The sequence below is a fragment of the Balaenoptera acutorostrata genome, chromosome 14 (assembly GCF_949987535.1).
Source record: "Balaenoptera acutorostrata chromosome 14, mBalAcu1.1, whole genome shotgun sequence".
Classification (NCBI taxonomy): domain Eukaryota; kingdom Metazoa; phylum Chordata; class Mammalia; order Artiodactyla; family Balaenopteridae; genus Balaenoptera; species Balaenoptera acutorostrata.
Genome location: NC_080077.1, coordinates 49,897,546 through 49,919,628, shown reverse-complemented (window position 1 = coordinate 49,919,628; position 22,083 = coordinate 49,897,546).

Here is a 22,083-nt window from a genome sequence, read left to right as displayed (position 1 = left end):
CTCCTGGATCACCAACTCTTCTAGGTTCTTTCTCGTTTGTAGCTCATCATGTCATATTTAACTCCTATACTGTGCCCATCTCTTTTTTTTTGGCCGTGCCATGTGGCGTGTGGGGATCTTAGTTCCCTGACCAGGGATCCAACCCGTGCCCCCTGCAGTGGAAGCGCGAGTCCTAACCACTGGACAGCCAGGGAAGTCCCCAGTAGTGCCCATCTTGATTCTCGACTTGTGGGTGGATCTCCTCCTGTAGGTCTGTCCCCTCCTGTGCTACAAGTCCCAACCTCCTGCTCTGCAGTCTTGTATTGTCAGCTACCTCCGAGTTTCTTGCGGAGTGCCCCAAGGTGCATTAAACAGGTTTGGAGTGAATGTGAGGTTCCCCTGCCAAACCTGCTGCCAAACTTTGTACTCCTCAGTTCTGTTAATAGCATTACCACCCATGCAGTTGCCCAGCCAGGGATCTTGGCAGTTCACCTCGACTCTTTCCTCTCCCTCCCTTCTGCAGCAGTTCTCCTTTTCCTTCCATGCCCTCACCTATCACCCTTCATCCTTAGTCTCCCAGCTTTTAGTCCAGTCTATCACCAAGCAGCTCTCCTACTTGACTCCCAGCAGAGCTCCATTCACAGGATAAAAACCCAAATTTCTTGTGGGGTAGAAAAGGTTCTTCATAGAATATTCCCAGCCTGCCTCTCTGGCCACATCCCATACCACTGCCTAAATTACACCAGCCTTCAGCTTCTTAATGTTCCTTGGACAAAATGTGTTCTTTACAGCTCTGTACTATAGTGCATGCTGTTTCTAATACTTAGCAATCTCCTACTCATCCTGCAGAATTACCTGAATTATCACCTCCTCCCTGAAGCCTTCCCAACTTCCCCAGGCAGTATCTGCAACTCCCTCCTCCGTGTGCTTTGTCCAGGCCTTAATCCTAATCCTACTGCAAGACAGAGAATGTATAGTACTCTTTTTTATATTCCCAGAACTCTCCTTACTCAATGCCCAATGCATAGTAGATTCTCAAAACATTGAATGAATTAATGAAAGATTTGCATTTCTTCTGTACTCCTCCTGTGTTATACTGGCCTTCAAATGTTGTGAAGTCACTGGGCAACACAGAGCTGTGGACAAGAGGAGCACAGGAAACTTCCCTTTCACCAGTTTCCCTGGTTCTTCCTCTCTGGCCCTTTCCCGCTTATCTTTCAAATCAGCAGACCTGGGCTCCGTGGGTGGCGGTATGCATAATAAAACACCTAAGCTTTGATTTGCCTCTGTTCTTAATTTTCATCCTACTTTATTCTTTGGGGAGTTTTGATAAATAAGCATGAATTCTTTCTGGGCATGAGGCTGCAACTGGAGTAAGAGGATTCTATTACATCTAAGAATCATCCGAGCAAACAGAGAGAAGGAGAGCATCAAGATTGTGCTGGAAGAAAAATGGCTTTCAGGCTCTTGGAAGAGTTGCCCACCCTGATCCTCTGGCTTTGATCTCCAGGCTCCATTAGAACAAGGTATTAGCTTTAACCAGCTCTTTATTTCTATGCCAGGAATGTAGACTAAGGGGTTGTACTTAGAAATAATAAAGAATAACAACAACAAATTGCTGTCAAAGTAAGACATAACACAACATTAGGGATGGGTCCTTATCCAGCAGAGACAAGAAGCGGGAGCAGCCTTGGCTGTGATCTACCTACACAGGGGAGGAGGGAATCCCCTCCAAGGGAAACTTGAGCCACGGCCCCTGCTGACCAGAGGAGACCCAGACCGAGGACTTCCTGAAGGCAGGTGCTATGGCCACACCTCCAGAGGAAGATCATCACGTGGGCAGAGTGGGGACAGGTAAGGGTGGGAGCCACCATCCCAGAAATTGACCACACAGGTGTACCAAAGGGAATTGTTGGGATGAAACGCCCAGTTTCTAAGTACTTCCCATCTCCTCACCACACACACACACACACACACACACACACACACACACACACACACACGTGGTCACAGTCATGTGCTCTTTCTTTTTTTTTTCTAATTAATTTATTTATTTATGGCTGCGTTGGGTCTTTGTTGCTTCACGAGGGCTTTCTCTAGTTGCGGCAAGCGGGGGCTACTCTTCGTTGCGGTGCGCGAGCTTCTCATTGCGGTGGCTTCTCTTATTGTGGAGCACGGGCTTTAGGCACGCAGGCTTCAGTAGTTGTGGCGCGTGGGCTCAGTAGTTGTGGCTTGCGGCCTCTTGAGTGCAGGCTTAGTAGTTGTGGTGCATGGGCTTAGTTGCTTCGAGGCATGTGGGATCTTCCTGGATCAGGGCTCGAACCCATGTCCCCTGCACTGGCAGGCGGATTCTTAACCACTGCACCACCAGGGAAGCCTTATGTGCTCTTTCTTTTGAGCTTTCTTCCAATTCTGTTTCATTGTCTGTGGCCAACTCAAGTAGAAGGTTTTAATAGCCAGGATTATGATGCAGAGATATGGTTCAATTTAATTTATGGTTCCTGTATGTATATATTTAATATACATATATGGGGTGGGAGAGAAAAAAAATAATACTAATTTTTCTCAGCCCAAGGTAACCCTTTAGCAGACAAACCACACTGATGTCCAAAGAACACACCTCGGGACTTCCTTGGCGGTCCAGTGTTAAGACTCCGAGCTCCCAATGCAGGGGGCCTGGGTTCGATCCCTGGTCAGGGAACTAGATCCCGCATGCCACAACTAAAGACCTGGCACGGCCAAATAAATAAATAAATATTTTTTAAAACCCCAAACCCTCTACTAGCCCAGCAAAGACCAGTGCTAAACTTGGTCTTTTGAACCTCCTCTCTTTCATTCCTAAACTTCAGAAGACTTTTCTTCTGACCACCTCCACTTCCTCACCACAAACTCACTCATCACTTTGCAGCGTGGCCCCCTCCTCCACTTCTTTCCTGAGAAGACACCCAGCCTCCTGAGTCTTCTCAGACTGTGTGCTCTTCTTCTCGGGGAGGATGGCAGTGCCAGCCATGGGACAGGGAGGTCAGTGGTCACTCATTTACTGGCCGTGAAACCTTCGAGTCCTCTTTGCCCCTTTTGTCCACATCCCCTTCCCCTCACCATCCCATCATCTAATGAGTCGCCAGGTCCCACCGAGTCCACCTCACGGTCTCTCTAACGTCTACCAACCCTCTTCATCCTCGTTGTCTTGGCAAAGCACAGAAGTGGGAAAGGGGACGCTGCCACCATCAACCCCAACTCTCCAACCATGACCTTCCTCCTGTCTGTATTCATTTCCTAGGGTTGCCGTAACAAATATCACAAACCGAGTGCCTTAAAACAACAGAAATTTATTCTCTCATAGTTCTGGAGGCTGTAAGTCCAATATCAGGGTGTCAGCAGGTGGGTTCCTTCTAGAGGCCCTTGAAGAGCATCTGCTCCATGTCGCTCTCCTATAGCTTCTGGTAGTTGCCGGCAATCCTTGGTATTCCTTGGTTCCTATACCCGCGTCAGTCCAACCTCTGCCTCTGTCTTTATAAGACATTCTCCTCTGTGTGTGTGTGTATTTCTGTGTCTCTGTTTTTTATGAGAATACCAATCATTGAATTTAGGATCCATCCTAATACATTATGACTTCATCTTAACTAATTACGTCTGCAAAGACACTGTGTCCAAATAAGGTGACATTCTGAAGTCCTGGTGGGCGTGGACTTTTGGAGGAGACTCTTCAGCCCAGCACAGAGTTTCTCCAGTCATCGCAGTCCCACTCCTCCCGCACTTCCTCTTTCCCTGCACGGGGACCTTCAGTCTCACTGTCTCCCTGCTTTGTCTGAGTGTGTCAGTCTTACGTCCTCCCACTTTCCTATCCAGGCTTGACCACACAGTTGATGACCTGAACCTTAACACCCTGCCTCCGACTTCCTGTTACTCACCCTACAGTCTGTCTCCCTCAACGGGATGCAGCGGCTCTGTCGTTTGCTAAAAGAAACTGCACACCCCCGAGGTCTAGGGCCCTAACAAAACCTCTGTTTCCAGCTGCAGCCAGACCCTCCATGCCCATCAGCAGTCTTCAATGACTCTTGCAAAGCGTCACCTCTCTCTCCAAGCCCCACGCGAGAGGAGAAAATTGAGCCGGGAAGCTACGAGGACCTGAAAACCCTGCTCCCCTTCCATTTAACCTACATCTCCAGCTAAGCTCACCTCCTCCCCGTCACAGGAAGCGCTGCCCCCTCTGCTCAGGCCCATCCAGCTCCCTCACAGCCCCTAGGGGAACTTGCTCCTTCAGCCAAGTCTGCTCTGTCTCTCAGCCTACACCCATGCCCAAGTCACTCTGGTGTTAAAACACACCCTCCTCTTAGCCTGTTTTCTTTTAGCTAATTCTCAATCTCTCTCTCTGTCTCAGTAAGAGCTGCTTGAAAGACAGTCTCTGTGGTAAACACACCCTCCCTTTCCGTTGACTCGGAAGCCACTTGCTCCATGGAGCGTCCCCATGGGATGCGGTCACTGCCCCCCCCCCTGCCCCGCCGCTTCCTCTAACCCCTAGTGCTCCTTTGTACCGCTGTCCAGTTAGGTGTCGTCGTATGTTCCAGATTTGCACTTGCAGACATTTGATAACTATTTGTGGCACGTGTAAAGACTGTAAAGTCAGCAGGTTCTGGGCTACACTGTGTTCCTCTAGGCCCAGTTAAAGTGTCCGTTTTCCTCGGACACCTTACCTGGACGAACGGGATGGGCTGAGGGAGACAGCAGCAGCGTAACAGGGCAAGTAAACAGACCCCGTCTCCCAGCATCTCCTCCCTGCGGAGGCCGCCCTGTCAGTGCCTTCAGTGAGCAGCAGCTAGTGGCAGTATGGCCGGGGAAAGGTGGGGAGGGGACTGGGAGGGTGGCTCTCTCAATGGTGCCAATGCCCTGCTTACCTCCCTTCTGATCTGGGGCTTACATGTGCACAAGACGGCAGAGGAAGCGTGAATTTCACTCTCCGCGTGGCCTGGCGGGCCCAGCCTTTGCCAGCCCATCCCTTCTCCCACACCTCCACTGTAACCTCTCCCCGCCTCCACATCCAGGTCTCCTCTCCTACTCTCTGGGGCAAGAAAAGCCACCCATTATTAAACACAGTATGTCAGGCTCTGAGCCAGGCGCTTTACATACCACTTCCTTACAGCAACCCAGTGAGGTAGGCATTATTTCCCCCATTTTACACGTGAGAACTTAAGACTTAAAGAGGATAAGTAACTTTCCCAGGGTCACGCTGCTGGTCGGTGGCAGAACACAGCCCCAAACCCTGGCCCCGACGCTTGTAGTCAGCCACTCACCCAGCCTGTCTTCTTTTTTTCCAGAGGCCAACCTCGATCTCAATTTGCACCTGATCTCATGCATAATGGTTCTGGGGTGTGTTTACGAGGCGTGAGCAATTCTCCCTCTTTCCATGTGTCTCACCCCCAGTTCTCTCTTCCATTATCTATCACAGAAATACACGAGGGGTGTAGATGAAGAGGGAGGGATTAAAAAGGGGGCAACAGATAAGAGCTCTTACCAGATTCCCTCCTACTTGACTAAGGACAAGGACTGGGGCTATGTTCTGTTTTCATATCTCTAATGCCCATAAATATGTGCTGAGAGAAGGAATACACTTTTACTCCTGATCAAAATCTACAGGCACATTTATTTGCCTCGGTGGTGAAAGATGTTGTGGGAGACCCTAATCTTGACACTCTTCCTGCCACATTATCGGAGTGTCATCTCAACAGGGCACAATGCTGTAGATGCCTTGGGAGAGGGAGGCCTTTGAAGTCTTAGGGATGGTTTAGACATACAGTTTTCATGATGATGTAATGTGGTAATTTAGGCAAAACCTGGCACAATCTTTATTAACAGGGAAGAGGTTAGTAAAGTAACAAAACATATAATGGCAATGCTAATCCTCTACAGTAGTATCCAGATGAATGAGGCAAAGGGGGTGGTCAGTAACTTTTGTGCCACTTGAGATGGCCATTTTATCTTAACGTTGTTCCAGCCACGGGACGTGGCACAGATAGAAACCCATCAGACGCTGCCACTCCACTGCTCTTATGGCACTCCGTCATCCTCAGAATAAACCCCACTGCCTCCTCTGACTTCAGGCCCTTCTCCCTCTGCCTCCTGCCTCCAGGATCTCATCTCACACCCTCTCCCTCTCTGGTCTCTTGGCTCGGGGAGCAGTATCTCCTTTCCTGACCACCCAGTGGTGTCTTTGTTAGTCTTTTTTTTTTTTTTTAAACCACTGTATCCTCAAGAATGCCTGGCAGGACTTCCCTGGTGGTCCAGTGGTTAAGAATCTGCCTGCCAATGCAGGGGACATGGGTTCGAGCCCTGGTCCGGGAAGATCCCACATGCTGTGGAGTGACTGAGCCCGTGCGCCACAACTGCTGAGCCCGCATGCCACAACTACTGAAGCCCACATGCCTAGAGCCTGTGCTCTGCAATAAGAGAAGCCACAGCAATGAGAAACCTGCACACCACAATGAAGAGTAGACCTCGCTCGCCGCAACTAGAGAAAGCCCACACACAGCAACGAAGGCCCAACGCAACCAAAAATAAATAAATAAATAAATTTATTTAAAAAAAAAGAATGCCTGGCAAATAGATGTTCAATAAATAGTTGTTGACAAGTGCAGGAAGGAACTGGACCATTGCCACTTTAGGTGGGAAAGGTAGGTCTTATTTTCTTGGAGTCTTATCTGTCCTCAGGGCTATTTTCAAGGTGATGCTCTGGAAAGTTTTAAAATTTTGGTGGATCTGGAAGGTACTTTAAAAAAAAACAAAACACCTTTCTGTTTGTGAGGCTAGTAGATAATTGCTTGAAATATTTTTAGCAATCCCTGAACACCATCCATTTCCTGATTTTGCCTGTTACCCTTACCCTGAGGACTAAATGTACATCAGCTTAGCTTATGGTTTCCATCAGTTTTCTTGACATGTTGCTTTCTTGATTTCTAATCTGACAAGGAAAACCTAGTTACACAGATTTTTATCCCAATTAAAATTATTCTACAACAGTAATAGGAGTACAAAATTTGCATCTTAATCCAATTGACAAACTCTTAATAAGAGTTGGTCAGTTTTGGGAATTCCCTGGTGGTCCAGTTGTTAGGACTCTGTGCTTTCACTGCTGGGGCCTAGGTTTGATCCCTGATCGGGGAACTAAGATCCTACAAGCCCTGCGGCACAGCCAAAAAAAAAAAAAAAGTGTTCATTAGTTTCAAAAAAAGAGGCCAGATTGGGACTGACCTACGGTGTCACCCAGAGATTGTTAGCAGCCAATGGCAAGGAGAGGCAGAAGGTCTAGGGATTTCTGGGGAGCTGAGGTGTTGCCTCTGAACATCATTAGGAGATGCTCTACAGGGGAGAAAGAAATGAGAGGGACCAGAAAGCTTTTCCAAGGGAAAAAAGAGTTGAGAAAAGCGAATGAATGCTTGATAATCCCATGAAAACAAAAAATGCATAAACCAGGGATATATGGTTTTATATATTCACTCCTCATTCTCTCCTACATTTATGCATGCATTCAACAAACATTTGGTGCATTGAGCAGGCACCAAACTAAGTCCGAGATGATGCAAGTGTGACTGATTCTCGGTTTACATTGTAAATAGCTCACATTACATGGCCAGATGATACGATGTTGGTGAAGAGGGTTTGTGAATGGCCCAGCACTACGTGTTAGTTATTCTTCCAACATTTAATACAGTGCTGGCACGGAGCAGGTGCTCAAAAGTGGCTGTGGAATGAAAGAATAAGGAGAGAGTCTGAAACAACAAGCTATAATATGTGAGAACTGGAGACTGTCGGGGCTGAAAACTAAAGAGGAGATCTGTGTGATTCAGTAAAACACCAAACAGGGCTTCTTGATTATTCCAAGGACTGGGAACTCGATGTTCTCGTGCCTCCTTTTCTTGTAACCATGTGACCTCGAATGACTTAATCTCTCAGGGGTTAAGTAAAGGAGTACAACCGTATCAGACTACTATCTTTGATATATTTTATTGTGAATTGGGCTCATCCTGAAGTTTGTTCAAGACAGTAGCTGGAGTTAGAATAATACATTGTAAATTCCTTCAAATCCCATGGAAGAAAACAGATAAAACTGTTGAACAAACATTTCCTTTTCTGTGTAGGAATGTGGTCATTTCAAATGGGAACCACTGGTTAAATTATAACCTTACGTGGGTGCTTACGTTAGCTCTGTCTTTCCGGGTTGACCTTCAGGAAGTTGCAATGAGGATTTAGTATCTAATTTGGGAATCAATTAGCTTGTCAGGTTTTGAAACTTGCTAGTTTCAAGAGATTTACAATAATTGTGCCAAATTAACTCCCTCAATTTTTTTATAACATAAAGTGACTATTAGTGGATATAAATATAATAAATAGAAAGATTTCAAAGGCTGTTTGACCATTAAAGCCCATATTTCTCTTAATTTGTGCCAGGTCAGGGAAAAAAAAATCCCAGAGTGAAATGTGGCCAGAAATCACAGTACAGAGAAGTCTGACAATTCCCCAAGTTCAAGAATGAGTTGGAGAGGAGTCAAAACTTAATCTTACAATCTCATAAATGCTTTATGACTATAATTATTACTTGAAGCTATCAGGTGGTATAGACATCTACCACTATTGTGGAAATTGAGTAGTATACATCTAAGTTTTCCAGCAGAAAATTACATTAAAGGTTAATTTGTCAAAATGGTAAGGATCTATTTATTTTCCATCAAAACGTTTTGACATATTTCCTTATATGATAAATAAATGTTAATTATTGAAAAATTAGAAAATGCAGATAAATGAAAAAGAGAAAAAAAAACACTCAAAATTCCACCCTGTAGAGGAAAAATCACAACATACTTTTTAAAATTAAAAAATGGGATTATACTATTTGTAACAGAAAAAAACACTCAGAAACTAAGATCAAAACTTCTGCTTTCGAGCTTCCGTGGTGGCACAGTGGTTAAAAATCCGCCTGCCAATGCAGGGGACGTGGGTTCAAGCCCTGGTCCAGGAAGATCCCACATGCCGTGGAGCAACTAAGCCCGTGTGCCACAACTACTGAGCCTGCGCTCTAGAGCCTGTGAGCCACAACTACTGAGCTCACGTGCCACAACTACTGAGCCCGCATGCCTGGAGCCTGTGTTCTGCAGCAAGAGAGGCCACCGCAGTGATAGGCCCGTGCACCACAACGAAGAATGGCCCTGCTAGCCGCAACTGGAGAAAAGCCCACGCGCAAGACCCAATGCAGCCAAAAATAAATAAATTTAAAAAAAAACAAAAAAACCCACACACACAGAAAAAATAACTTCTGCTTTCATATTCCTGTACTAGAAGAAGCATCACCTGGAAAGGGATAGGGATGGAGGCTGACACTTTTTTCATAAATTATAAATAAAAAGGAAAAGGACTTCCCTGGATGTCCAGTGGTTAAGACTCCACGCTTCCACTGCAGGGAGTGAGGGTTTGATCCCTGGTCGGGGAACTAAGATCCCGCATGCTGCACGGCACAGCCAATAAATAAATAAATACAAAGGAAAATGAAAACTTTGGGAAAAAAAAGCAACCTGATCTTAAGGCATGTTCATATGTATTATATTTATATGGTATTGCTTGAGGTCAGAGCACTTGAGTTCCTTATTTCCTGTGTTTAGTCCTCATAGATGTTTATTGAACTGTTTGCTAACTGGTAATGTTCAAGTGTTCCATTTAATCTATTAGGTATGAGTCTTTATTATACTCAAGAACCAAGCTTGCTAGGAATCAGCCTAGTACAGTGTTTTGTACCTAGTAGGTTCTCAATGAATGTTTGTTGAATATATGTATTTAAATAATAGTTTCAAATATTATTTGAGGAAACAAGCCTAGGATGTTGTACTCAGATGAGTTCAGAGGTCTTCACAAACTTCAGAACATTGTTTTCTTAGGAGACTTGACTGACATACACAGAGTGCAGACTAACACCATCACAGAGACTAAGTGACATGCTTCACAAAGTGCCCCAGAGTTTGTCTGGAAGCCTGGACCACTTGGCTACTAAGAAAAAAGTTTGCTTCCTAGCGACAATGAATGAACTGCTAACTTTTAGGGAAAATTTATGCCCTTTATCACAAGGTAGAAAGAATAGGCTAAGAACACTGGTTCAACAATTTCCCATTGGAGAATGAGTTTATTTCATAGGCAAGGAGAATTCCAGAGAAGAGGTAGTGACTTGCTCAAGGTCATACAACTAGCTAATGTTAGTGATAGGACAAGAACCCAGGCCCCCAAAATCCTGATTATTGCTTTTTCTACCACCATGCTCCCTAATAATAACATATGTCCTTCAAATGCTGGGTCAGTGGCCTCAATTTCGAATGCTCACATGACATTTCTAACTATGAAAAGCAGATGCTTACCATCCTTATGATAGACAAAATAATGGTTTTCCAAAGAAGTCCTGTGAATATGTTACCTTACACAGTAAAAGGGACTTTGAAAATGTGAGATGGGGTGATTATCCTGGATTACCATGTAGCTGTGAGCCAAGGGATGCTAGCAGCCTCTAGAAGTTGGAAGAGACAAGGAACAGATTTTCACTTGGAGCCTCCAGAAGGAACCAGCTCTGATGACATCTTGATTTTAGTCCAGTAAGACTCATTTCAAACTTCTGACCTCCAAAACTGTTTGAGAACCAATTTGTGTTGTTTTAGACCAGTAAATTTGTGGTAATTTGTTAAAGCAGCTAATAGGAAAATGATATAATCTTTATTTCAAAATAGTTCTATTATTTTTATTAGACTGTTGAAGGGTGGAAGGTGAATACATGGTAGAAGAAGAAACCTTTTGGCTCTGTGGGTAGTCAAATCTTCTCTGCTTTGCTGTTTCAGAACCTTTGTAGTATTTTGTATTTATCATATTCATCTGTTTTTGTCTCTCCTTGTAACAAGCTCTCTAGTTACATATCTGATTCCTATTTTTTCTACTCCTATTTAAGCAAACTATCATTTTTAAAAAAATTTTTTCATTTTATTTTATTTATTTATTTATTTATACAGAAGGTTCTTATTAGTCATCAATTTTATACACATCTGTGTATACATGTCAATGCCAACCGCCCAATTCATCACACCACAATCTGCACCCCCCCCCACGGCTTTCCCCCCTTGGTGTCCATACATTTGTTCTCTACATCTGTGTCTCAACTTCTGCCCTGCAAACCGGTTCATCTGTACCATTTTTCTAGGTTCCACATACATGTGTTAATATACGATATTTGTTTTCCTCTTTCTCACTTACTTCATTCTGTACGACAGTCTCTAGATCCATCCATGTCTCAACAAATGACTCAATTTCGTTCCTTTTTATGGCTGAGTAATATTCCATTGCATATATGTACCACAACTTCTTTATCCATTCGTCTGTTGATGGGCATTTAAGTTGCTTCCATGACCTGGTTATTGTAAACAGTGCTGCAATGAACATTGGGGTGCATGTGTCTTTTTGAATTATGGTTTTCTCTGGGTATATGCCCAGTAGTGGGATTGCTGGGTCATATGGTAATTCTATTTTTAGTTTTTTTTTTTTTTAAATATTTATTTATTTATTTATTTTTGGCTCTGCTGGGTCTTCGTTTCTGTGCGAGGGCTTTCTCCAGTTGTGGCAAGCAGGGGCCACTCCTCATCGCGGTGCACGGGCCCTCTCACCACCGCGGCCTCTCTTGTTGCAGAGCACAGGCTCCAGACGCGCAGGCTCAGTAATTGTGGCTCACGGGCCCAGTTGCTCCGCAGCATGTGGGATCCTCCCAGACCAGGGCTCGAACCCGTGTCCCCTGCATTAGCAGGCAGACTCTCAACCACTGTGCCACCAGGGAAGCCCCTATTTTTAGTTTTTTAAGGAACCTCCATACTGTTCTCCATAGTGGCTGTATCAATTTACATTCCCACCAACAGTGCAAGAGGGTTCCCTTTTCTCCACATCCTCTCCAGTATTTGTTGTTTGTAGATTTTCTGATGATGCCCATTCTAACTGGTGTGAGGTGATACCTCATTGTAGTTTTCATTTGCATTTCTCTAATAATTAGTGATGTTGAGTAGCTTTTCACGTGCTTCTTGGCCATCTGTATGTCTTCTTTGGAGAAATGTCTATTTAGGTCTTCTGCCCATTTTTGGATTGGGTTGTTTGTTTTTTTAATATTGAGCTGCATGAGCTGTTTATATATTTTGGAGATTAATCCTTTGTCCATTGATTCATTTCAATATTATTTGAAACGAATCAATTATTTCAATATTAATTCAATATTTAATTTGCAAATATTTTCTCCCATTCTGAGGGTTGTCTTTTTGTCTTGTTTATGGTTTCATTTGCTGTGCAAAAGCTTTTAAGTTTCATTAGGTCCCATTTGTTTATTTTTGTTTTTATTTCCATTACTCTAGGAGGTGGATCAAAAAAGATCTTGCTGTGATTTATGTCAGAGAGTGTTCTTCCTATGTTTTCCTCTAAGAGTTTTATAGTGTCCGGTCTTACATTTAGGTCTCAAATCCATTTTGAGTTTATTTTTGTGTGTAGTGTTAGGGAGGGTTCTAATTTCATTCTTTTACATGTAGCTGTCCAGTGTTCCCAGCACCACCTATTGAAGAGACTGTCTTTTCTCCATTGTATATCCCTGCCTCCTTTGTCATAGATTAGTTGACCATAGGTGTGTGGGTTTATCTGTGGGCTATCTATCTTGTTCCATTGATCTATGTTTCTGTTTTTGTGCCAGTACCATATTATCTTGATTACTGTAGCTTTGTAGTATAGTCTGAAGTCAGGGAGCCTGATTCCTCCAGCTCTGTTTTTTTCCCTCAAGACTGCTTTGGCTATTCGGGGTCTTTTGTGTCTCCATACAAATTTTAAGATTTTTTGTTCTAGTTCCGTAAAAAATGCCATTGGTAATTTGATAGGGATTGCATTGAATCTGTAGATTGCTTTGGGTAGTATAGTCATTTTCACAATATTGATTCTTCCAATCCAAGAACATGGTATATCTCTCCATCTCTTGGTATTATCTTTAATTTCTTTCATCAGTGTCATAGTTTTCTGCATACAGGTCTTTTGTCTCCCTAGGTAGGTTTATTCCTAGGTATTTTATTCTTTTTGTTGTAGTGGTAAATGGGAGTGATTCCTTAATTTCTCTTTCAGATTTTTCATCATTAGTGCATAGGAATGCAAGAGATTTCTGTGCATTAATTGTGTATCCTGCAACTTTACCAAATTCATTGATTAGCTCTAGTAGTTTTCTGGTGGCATTTTTAGGATTCTCTATGTATAGTATCCTGTCATCTGCAAACAGTGACAGTTTTACTTCTTCTTTTCCAGTTTGTATTCCTTTTATTTCTTTTTCTTCTCTGATTGCCGTGGCTAGGACTTCCAAAACTATGTTGAATAATAGTGGTGAGTGTGGACATCCTTGTCTTGTTCCTGATCTTAGAGGAAAAGCTTTCAGTTTAAGGTAATTATCGATATGTATGTTCCTATGACCATTTTCTTAATTGTTTTGGGTTTGTTTTTTTAGGTCCTTTTCTTCTCTTGTGTTTCCCACTTAGAGAAGTTCATTAGCATTTGTTGTTGGGCTGGTTTGGTGGTGCTGAATTCTCTTAGCTTTTGCTTGTCTGTAAAGCTTTTGATTTCTCCATCGAATCTGAATGAGATCCTTGCTGGGTAGAGTAATCTTGGTTGTAGGTTCTTCCCTTTCATCACTTTAAGTATATCATGCCACTCCCTTCTGGCTTGTAGAGCTTCTGCTGAGAAATCAGCTGTTAACCTTATGGGAGTTCCCTTGTATGTTATTTGTCGTTTTTCCCTTGCTGCTTTCAATAATTTTTCTTTGTCTTTAATTTTTGCCACTTTGATTACTATGTGTCTTGGCGTGTTTCTCCTTGGGTTTATCCTGTATGGGACTCGTGGACTTCCTGGACTTGTGTGGCTATTTCCTTTCCCATCATGTCAGCTTCCCTTGTGTCCCATTTGCCACGAAGATTTCTTTTGATGTATACACCTCCAGGGCCGATACACCAGCAGTCAAGAGCCCAAGAGCCACCGCAAGCACTGACCACAGCCAGAGCCTGCGGTCTGGGGCTGCAGTCAGTGCCCCAGCACTGGTGGGCGCTGCCATCATCCTCCGGGCCGCAGTCGCCACGGCTCTGGGCCTTGGTCCCCACTGCAGTAGCTCGGCTCCGGCCCAGGGGCTCCGGACTCGCCGCCGCCCGCGTCTGCCAGCACCTCCACGCCGCGATCCCCACTCGCGGCCCCAGCCGCTGCCTGCCAGCCCTCCGCCCAGACCTCTAAGCAAACTATCTTAAAAAGAGCTTATTCGGTCATTTTTTGAGTTAGGGAGAGTAAAAATTGAGGCTTCTATTTGTGCCTTTTATCACAAACGTCCCACACATGTATCATTCTTTCTCCCCAAACCATTCTTTCTTCTCTTTGTCTTTCTTTTTCTCAGGATCCCCCTTTCCTCTTGCACCTTCTTTTCTGTCCCTCTGCTCCATTTAATTCCAGTTAAATTGCTTCATCATCCACTTTCTTCCTCTCTTTTTCTCTGGAGCTCTCTCTCACCCTGTCGCATTCTTGAGTTTCCACCTGATCTTGCTCAAAATAGTACAGACAGTTTCCCTACTCCCCATGCTCTCCTGAATTTCTTACCCAGTGGCTGAAAAACAATCCTAGGAGTCAGAGATTCTTAGAATTTGAAGGGGTTTCAAAGATCATCAAGTTTAACTGCTCATTCATGTTTGAATTCATACCTCCTTCCTGATATATTTGACAAATAACCTTTCTTTCACAAGTTTTTTTGTTCTTTAATATCTGTGTGTAAGGCATGTGCTCAACCTTTGCTTGAACACTCCAAGATAGAGGGCTCATTCCTTAATGAGGCAGTCCATTCTGCCTTTGGATAGCTCTGATGGGAAAGAAGTTTTTCCTTCTCTTGAGCTAGAATCTTTTCTAACTCTGACACATGGGTTTAATTCTATCCCTTAAGTACATGGAACAATATGACAGTTCTTCAATATTTGAAGTTAATCTTCATATTTACTCTGGATTTTCCTCTTCTCCAGACTAAATATCTCTAGTTCTTTGAACAATTCCTCAAGTGATGTCTTTTTAGCTTTGCAGTTATCCTCTTTTTTTTTTTTTTTTTTTAAATTTATTTATTTATTTATTTATATTTTTGGCTGTGTTGGGTCCTCGCCTCTGTGCGAGGGCTTTCTCCAGCTGCGGCGAGTGGGGGCCATTCTTCATCACAGTGCGCGGGCCTCTCACTATCGTGGCCTCTCTTGTTGCGGAGCACAGGCTCCAGACGCACAGGCTCAGTAGTTGTGGCTCACGGGCCCAGTTGCTCCGCGGCATGTGGGATCCTCCCAGACCAGGGCTCGAACCCGCGTCCCCTGCATTGGCAGGCGGACTCTCAACCACTGCACCACCAGGGAAGCCCAGTTATCCTCTTTTGAAGTTTTTTTTTGTTTGTCTATATTTTATTTGAAGAGTGATGCATTGTGAGTGAATGCACCAGAGCAGGGGGGGAACTATTATCTTGCTCATTAGATCAGCACTGTCCAATAGAACTTTCTGTTATGGTTGAAATGTTCTGTATTTGCAATGTCCAATATGGTAGTCACCAGCTACATGTAGTTGTTGGGCATCTGAACTGTGACTAATGAGAATGAGGAAGTTTTAATTTTTAATTTTTAATTTAATTTAATTAATTTATTTTTTGGCTGCGTTGGGTCTTTGCTGCTGCGCGTGGGTTTTCTCTAGGTGCGGCGAGTGAGGACTACTCTTCGCTGCGGTGCATGGCCTTCTAATTGTGGTGGCTTCACTTGCTGCTGAGCACGGGCTCTAGGCACGTGGGCTTCAGTAGTTGCAGCACGTGGGCTCAGTAGTTGTGGCACACAGGCTTAGTTGCTCTGTGGCAGGGGGGATCTTCCCGGACCAGGGCTCGAACCCGTGTCCCCTGCATTGGCAGGTGGATTCTTAACCACTGCGCCACCAGGGAAGTCTGGAAGTTTTAATTTTATTTAACTTTAATTATTTTAAACTTAAATAGCTGCATGTGGCTAGTGGCTATCACATTGAACATCACAATTCTAGATATTGTACCTCTTATAATACAGAATAATTTTGCATTGTTTCAGAGTAGCTATAGATTCATTTTGAGGGTTTTTTTTCTTTTCTGAAAACCTTCACTTCTTTTTACTGATGCTGAGCCAATCTATCGTCATTGGTCATTTAAGTATACCTGCCGTATAATGGGAGAAAGCCATTTTGTGTTAACCAGGGAAAGCCTGTTCTCTGCTATTCTTGATTCTGACTTGTGACTATCTATGAATTCTGAGTCTAGCTCAGTCTTCTCTGCTGATTGTACTTCCTGGTGTCCAGATTGCATTCCTGGAGTCTGGAATCCAGTGTCTGAGCTGATTTTCTATAGACCTTCTGCTTATTCTCATATTGTATTTGTCAATTATTTGTTCTATAAGAATATACAAAACACCTACCAGGTGCCAGGCAGGAGCTGCATTGGGTTCTGAGCAGAGAGAGATAAATAAGACAATACTTTCTCCAGGATTCACATGTCTCTGGCTCTAACCTGCCAATTTTGCAGTTTTGCTTCCTGTCCTTGACTCCTTATCTCAAGTTCTGTATCTTGGTCTTAAGTCTTATTGTTTGCAAGTGGGATGGGGATGGGCTGGGAAGATGGCTGGGGAGAAGAAAGAAGAACTAAGAGAAGTATTGTGGTACTCTAGGGAAAAACCGATCAAACTTCCTAGAGTCTGCACATTCTTTTTCTAGGAAGAGATAAGTAAAAACCTCCCAGTCATAAGCTTTTCATGGCCAGTAGTCAATTTGTCTGTCTTCTCTAACCATTTCCTCCTCCTTGATATCTCCACAGCCTTCTTCTTCATGTTCAAAAGTATGGCCTGTGGAAAAACCAACAACAAAAAGAGGCTCTGGATTTTGTTTCTTTATTTGTTTTCCTGACTCCTTTAAATAACTGTATATAAGATAGTGCCCATCTTATCAGGAATTATTGGTTGAAAAATATATGCCCTTTAAAGGCCCCTCATGCAGGATAGGCAAAGGGGAGTAGAGCAAGGAGATGGAATGGCCTTAGGACAAGAGGGCAGAGATAGCTATTGCTTGAGGGTAAATAGGTGCTGTCTTGCTTCTCTGAAGTCCATCACAACTAGCTTTGGGACATGGGTTCCCCATCACCAGTGCCAAATTGCCCCAAACAGCTTTTGATCAACCAGAGTTAGTCATGGACCAGTTCTCTGCAGGATTCTCCCCACATCCCATCTTTCCCCATAGAAAGGAACTACCCTTTATTTTAATTTCCTGAGGACAGACTCTCAGATGACCCTTTCCAGGGGTTGGCAAACTAATCCAAAGAAAAAATCCCCACAAGCATAAGACTAGGGGGGAAATAGACACCTATAAGGGGAAATAGATACCTATACATTCCCCCCCCGCCCCCCGCAAGGGTCTCTCTTCTGGGGTCACTGGTATGTTAGGTTTTTAGGAAAAGAGCTTGCAGGGGACCCTGTTGCAGCCACAACAATGGGGGGCATCCAGGGAAGATGGGAGAGAGGAGGACACTTCATCCCCTCTCTGATAGAAGACTGATATCTTGCTCCTGAAATAGAGATAGGCAATATTATATCTCTATACAAGAAGACAGGAGAAGTAATAGGAGGTTCTGAGGGAAGGCCATGATGAGGATCAGGAGACCTGGTGCCTTGTCACTGTCATGATGTAAATGTGTGTGTCTTCGTGGAATAGTTAGCCATTTCCTTTTTCCCAGACTCAGTTTCTTCATTTGTAAGATGGGAGCATTGGACAGGATCAGTGTTTTTCAAACCTCAAACCAAAATTCATTTGTAGGTTGTAAAATCAATTTAGAGTTTTTACCAGCAGGTTGTTTTTTTTTTTCAATGAAATAAAATAGATCAGAATGCGCTGTTGTACTCAGAATGTGCTGTATCATAAAAAATTGTTTTGTTAAACTTTTGTTCCAGTTTGTGTGTGTGTCCGTGAGTGTGTGTGTATGTACTGGGTTGAGACATCAAATGTGTTTCTAACTGTGGATCACAGTAAAAATATTTTAAAAATTCACGATTCTTGAAGTTCCCTCTGCTGGTTAGGTTTCCCTGTGTCTGCAGAAGGCACTCCATAGGGATTTACTTACATGGTGATTTGGGAGAACAAGTTTCCATGACACCATCCTACACCTTCAACCCAAGCAGCCAGTCTTTGTACCGAGCCCAAGAAGAGCACAGCCCCTCAGAAAGTGAGGAGGGGCTGAGGTGTAACCGTAAGCCACGTTGTTACACAACGGATTCCATGACATCGTGTGGGCTTTTCTATACATGGACACAATTTCTCACACATCATACACTCTTTGGTTTTGCTGTGATGCTTTAGAAGAGACTCTTGCTTTAAGCAGAAAGTTGAACAAAGTAATAAGATCCCTTCTCTAGAGGTAATATCGTATGATTCCAAGAATACAAAATTTCAAGAAATATTTACAACTAAGGACATTCTTCCAGCAACAATAATGCCACAGCCCCTCCACAGGGAGGCACAGGTCACAGACAGCTTCTGGTCATTATCCTACTTCATCTCCTCAACAGTCTTAGGGCCTTGTGTCAGCAGCTTGTGAAGGGTCGAGCCAGGACTTGAGTTCAAATCTCCTGCCTCCAAAATCCTCTTAAATTCCATTGTACCACAGGGAAAGGGACTCTTGCTACCAAATTTAAATTATCGATATGTTTTCCCTTCTCATGACAGTAAATTTAATTCCATTTAGTATGCTTCAACAGTAGCAGGGTGCTAATGGTAGGACGCTGCAGTTGACAGATCTGTGCTGGGCAGCCATGCTTTGGGGACACTTGGTGTAGATGATCAAAGCATGGGGAGCCACAGGCCACCAATAGGACACACTCCTACAATTCGGGATTGGGTTGGACAGTGTTGCCCTCTGCAAATGAAGCTGATTAAGCATCTAATCCACAGTTCTCGTGCCAGAATATTTGCAAAGAAAATGCTGCTAAAGAACGGGTTTCCCCAAACCTCTTTAGTGATACTAAAATATATCTGAGATAAACTGTAGTATGACTGAGGTAGCACTGTCTGGATGGAGTGTGGGGTGGATGGATTGGGGTTAGAGGCTGAGGAATTGTGTTTGGGTTTCAAACACTGACCTGCGGGCTTCCCTGGTGGCGCAGTGGTTAAGAATCCACCTGCCAATGCAGGGGACACGGGTTCGAGCCCTGGTCCGGTAAGATCCCACATGCCGCAGAGCAACTAAGCCCATGTGCCACAACTACTGAACCTGTGCTCTAGAGGCCGCAAGCCACAACTGCTGAGCCCGCATGCCACAACTACTGAAGCCCGCGTGCCTAGAGCCTGTGCTCTGCAACAAGAGAAGCCACCGCAATGAGAATCCCGCGCACTGCAACAAAGAGTAGCCCTCACTTGCTGCAACTAGAGAAAGCCCATGCGCAGCTATGAAGACCCAATGCAGCCAAAATTAATTAATTAATTAATTAATTAAAACAAAACAAAAACAAAATTAACTGACCTGCAGATAGGCAAGTGACTGGGCCAGGGTCACACAGATGGTGAAGTGACAGAGCTCATCTTCTGATTCCAAGTGCTCTTGCCACCATAGCCTGTGTCTTCTGTTGGAGGGTGTCAGCATAGCATAGTTTGGAGACATCTTCTCTGAAGATTATTCAACCTTCTTAATTTGGTTTTGGATTCCCTAACAGGGGTTTGAGAAGGCTTATTGAACAATCAACAGTATAAGAACTGATGCACAGTGTTTTGCTTTTAAAGACACTTTATATAAAAATAAAATATGTGAAGAGAGAAGTCATTGCATTAGAAGTTGTTTGCATTAGAAAAAAGAAAATGTTGAAGTTACTTTCAATTAAGAATGTAAAATGGGTAAATGTGTACACATAGTTAAAACTTACCCATTTAAGATGTAGGATTGGATCTAACAAGCTATAAAATGATAAGAGGTTTCTTTTTTTTATTAGGCTGGTGTTCATTATCTTAATCTAGTAGATAATGCTTTACTGTCAAAGTTAGACCAAAGTAAAAATAAAAACTTAATTGTTTTTTACTGTATTAGCAACAACCAGTTAGAAGCTCTCCTGGAAAAAAATTCATTCACAAAATCAGTGACTACAACATCAGCAGCAACAATAACATGAAAGTGAAATGTCTGAAAATAATCCTAATGAGAAATGCATGGGATTTATATGAGAAACATTAGTAAACGTCACTAAGAAAAAAACATCATTTCCCTGTTGGGAAAAGTGGAGAATGACTATCAAGAGACCATTTATAAAAAAAGACATACAGATGATTAGTAAATATATTTGTCACTTATAACTAAAGATTTGAAAAATAAACTAATAATGAGATTTCATTTTAATCCTAAATTGGCAGGATTTAAAAATAATCATATTATTCCATACTTCCTGAGGGGCACTAACATGGCATTCTCATATAGTGCTGGTGGGGTTATAAACTGACAAAGTTGCTTTAAAATTTATCAATGTGTTTAGTGTCTTAAAATATGCATGTGCTTTTCACCAGTAATCTCACATCTAGAAATTTATTCTAAAAAATTATCACAGATGCTGATAAATATTTGTGTGTAAGGATGTTTATTGCAGTATTACTTATAATCGTGAAAAACCGGAAATAAGTTATATGCGCAGTGATAGGAAATGGTTACATCAATTATGGTCCATCTCTATAGTTGAAGCCTATATAGTCACTAAACATGTTTTTGAAGAATATTTAATAACATGGGAAGTTATTTATGATACAGTGGCTTAAGTGAAAAGAATGCAGTGTACAAAATTGTGCTTTGTTATGTATATTAGTTTACTAGGGCTGCCATAACAAAATATTGCAGACTGGGTGGCTCAAACAATAGAAATTTATCTCTCACAGATCTGGAGGATAGAAGTCCAAGATCAAGGTGTCAGCAGGTTTGTTTGGTTTCTTCTGAGGCCTCTCTCCTTGGCTTGCAGATGGCTGCCTTCCTCCTGTGACCTCACTTGGTTTTCCCTTGTGTCTCTCTCTTTCTGTGTCATAATCTCCTCTTCTTATAAGGACACCAGTCAGATTGGATTAGGGCCCACTCTAATGGCCTCATTCTAACTTAACTACCTTTATTATAGGCCCTATCTCCAGACACAGTCACATTCGAAGGTACTGGGGATTAAGGCTTCAATATGATTTTTTGCGTGGGGGGGGAGGGTATGCAGTCCACAATACTGTGATTCTGATTTTATTTAAAAATGCAAAGAAAAAAAAAAAGACTGGAAGGAAACAGTAGATTTGTAGCTTTGTGAGCAGTCCTGAAGATTCATAACATGTGGTAACTGGTAAATAACTTTGCTGATGTACAAATCTAAGTCACATGGACCTTTGAAGATGGCCTGCGGCAAAGTCTACTGGGAATCCTCATCTCATTGGGCTTCTTTATGTTTCATTCATCATCTTGGATGTAGCAATTTTCATTAAGGGTTAAAAGACTCGTAATTTTTTTTACGATGCCATACCATAGTTTATAGGGGAAATATGCAATAATGGTAGTTACAAAACTGATGCTCTATCCTCCATAAATACATAAATAATTAAAAACTATTAAATGTTAAGAGAGGTTATATGAGTGGTGTAAAAATAAATTTTAAAAATTTTATTATTTTTTATGGTATCTACTATAGCGAGCATGTATTACTTTTATATTGGGAAATAAATTCATGTTGTTTAAAAAATACTGACAATTTTCCACCTGAAAATATGGGATGAAGTTGATGTGATCAATTTTATGCTGTGTGATTCTTAAAAAAATTTTTTTTAATTCAATTCAATTTGGTTCAACAACTATTTGTTGTTCACTTAAACTGTGCGTGGTGCTATGGTTCAAAGCTCCATGAGACATCATCTGACCGTCTGAAAATTCTTACTCTAGTTAAGGAGACTGAAAACCACTCTGCTGACCGTGAAAAGTGTTATAAATAAAATATGGAAGCCTGGAGGGAGAATTGATAAAGGTGACTTCGT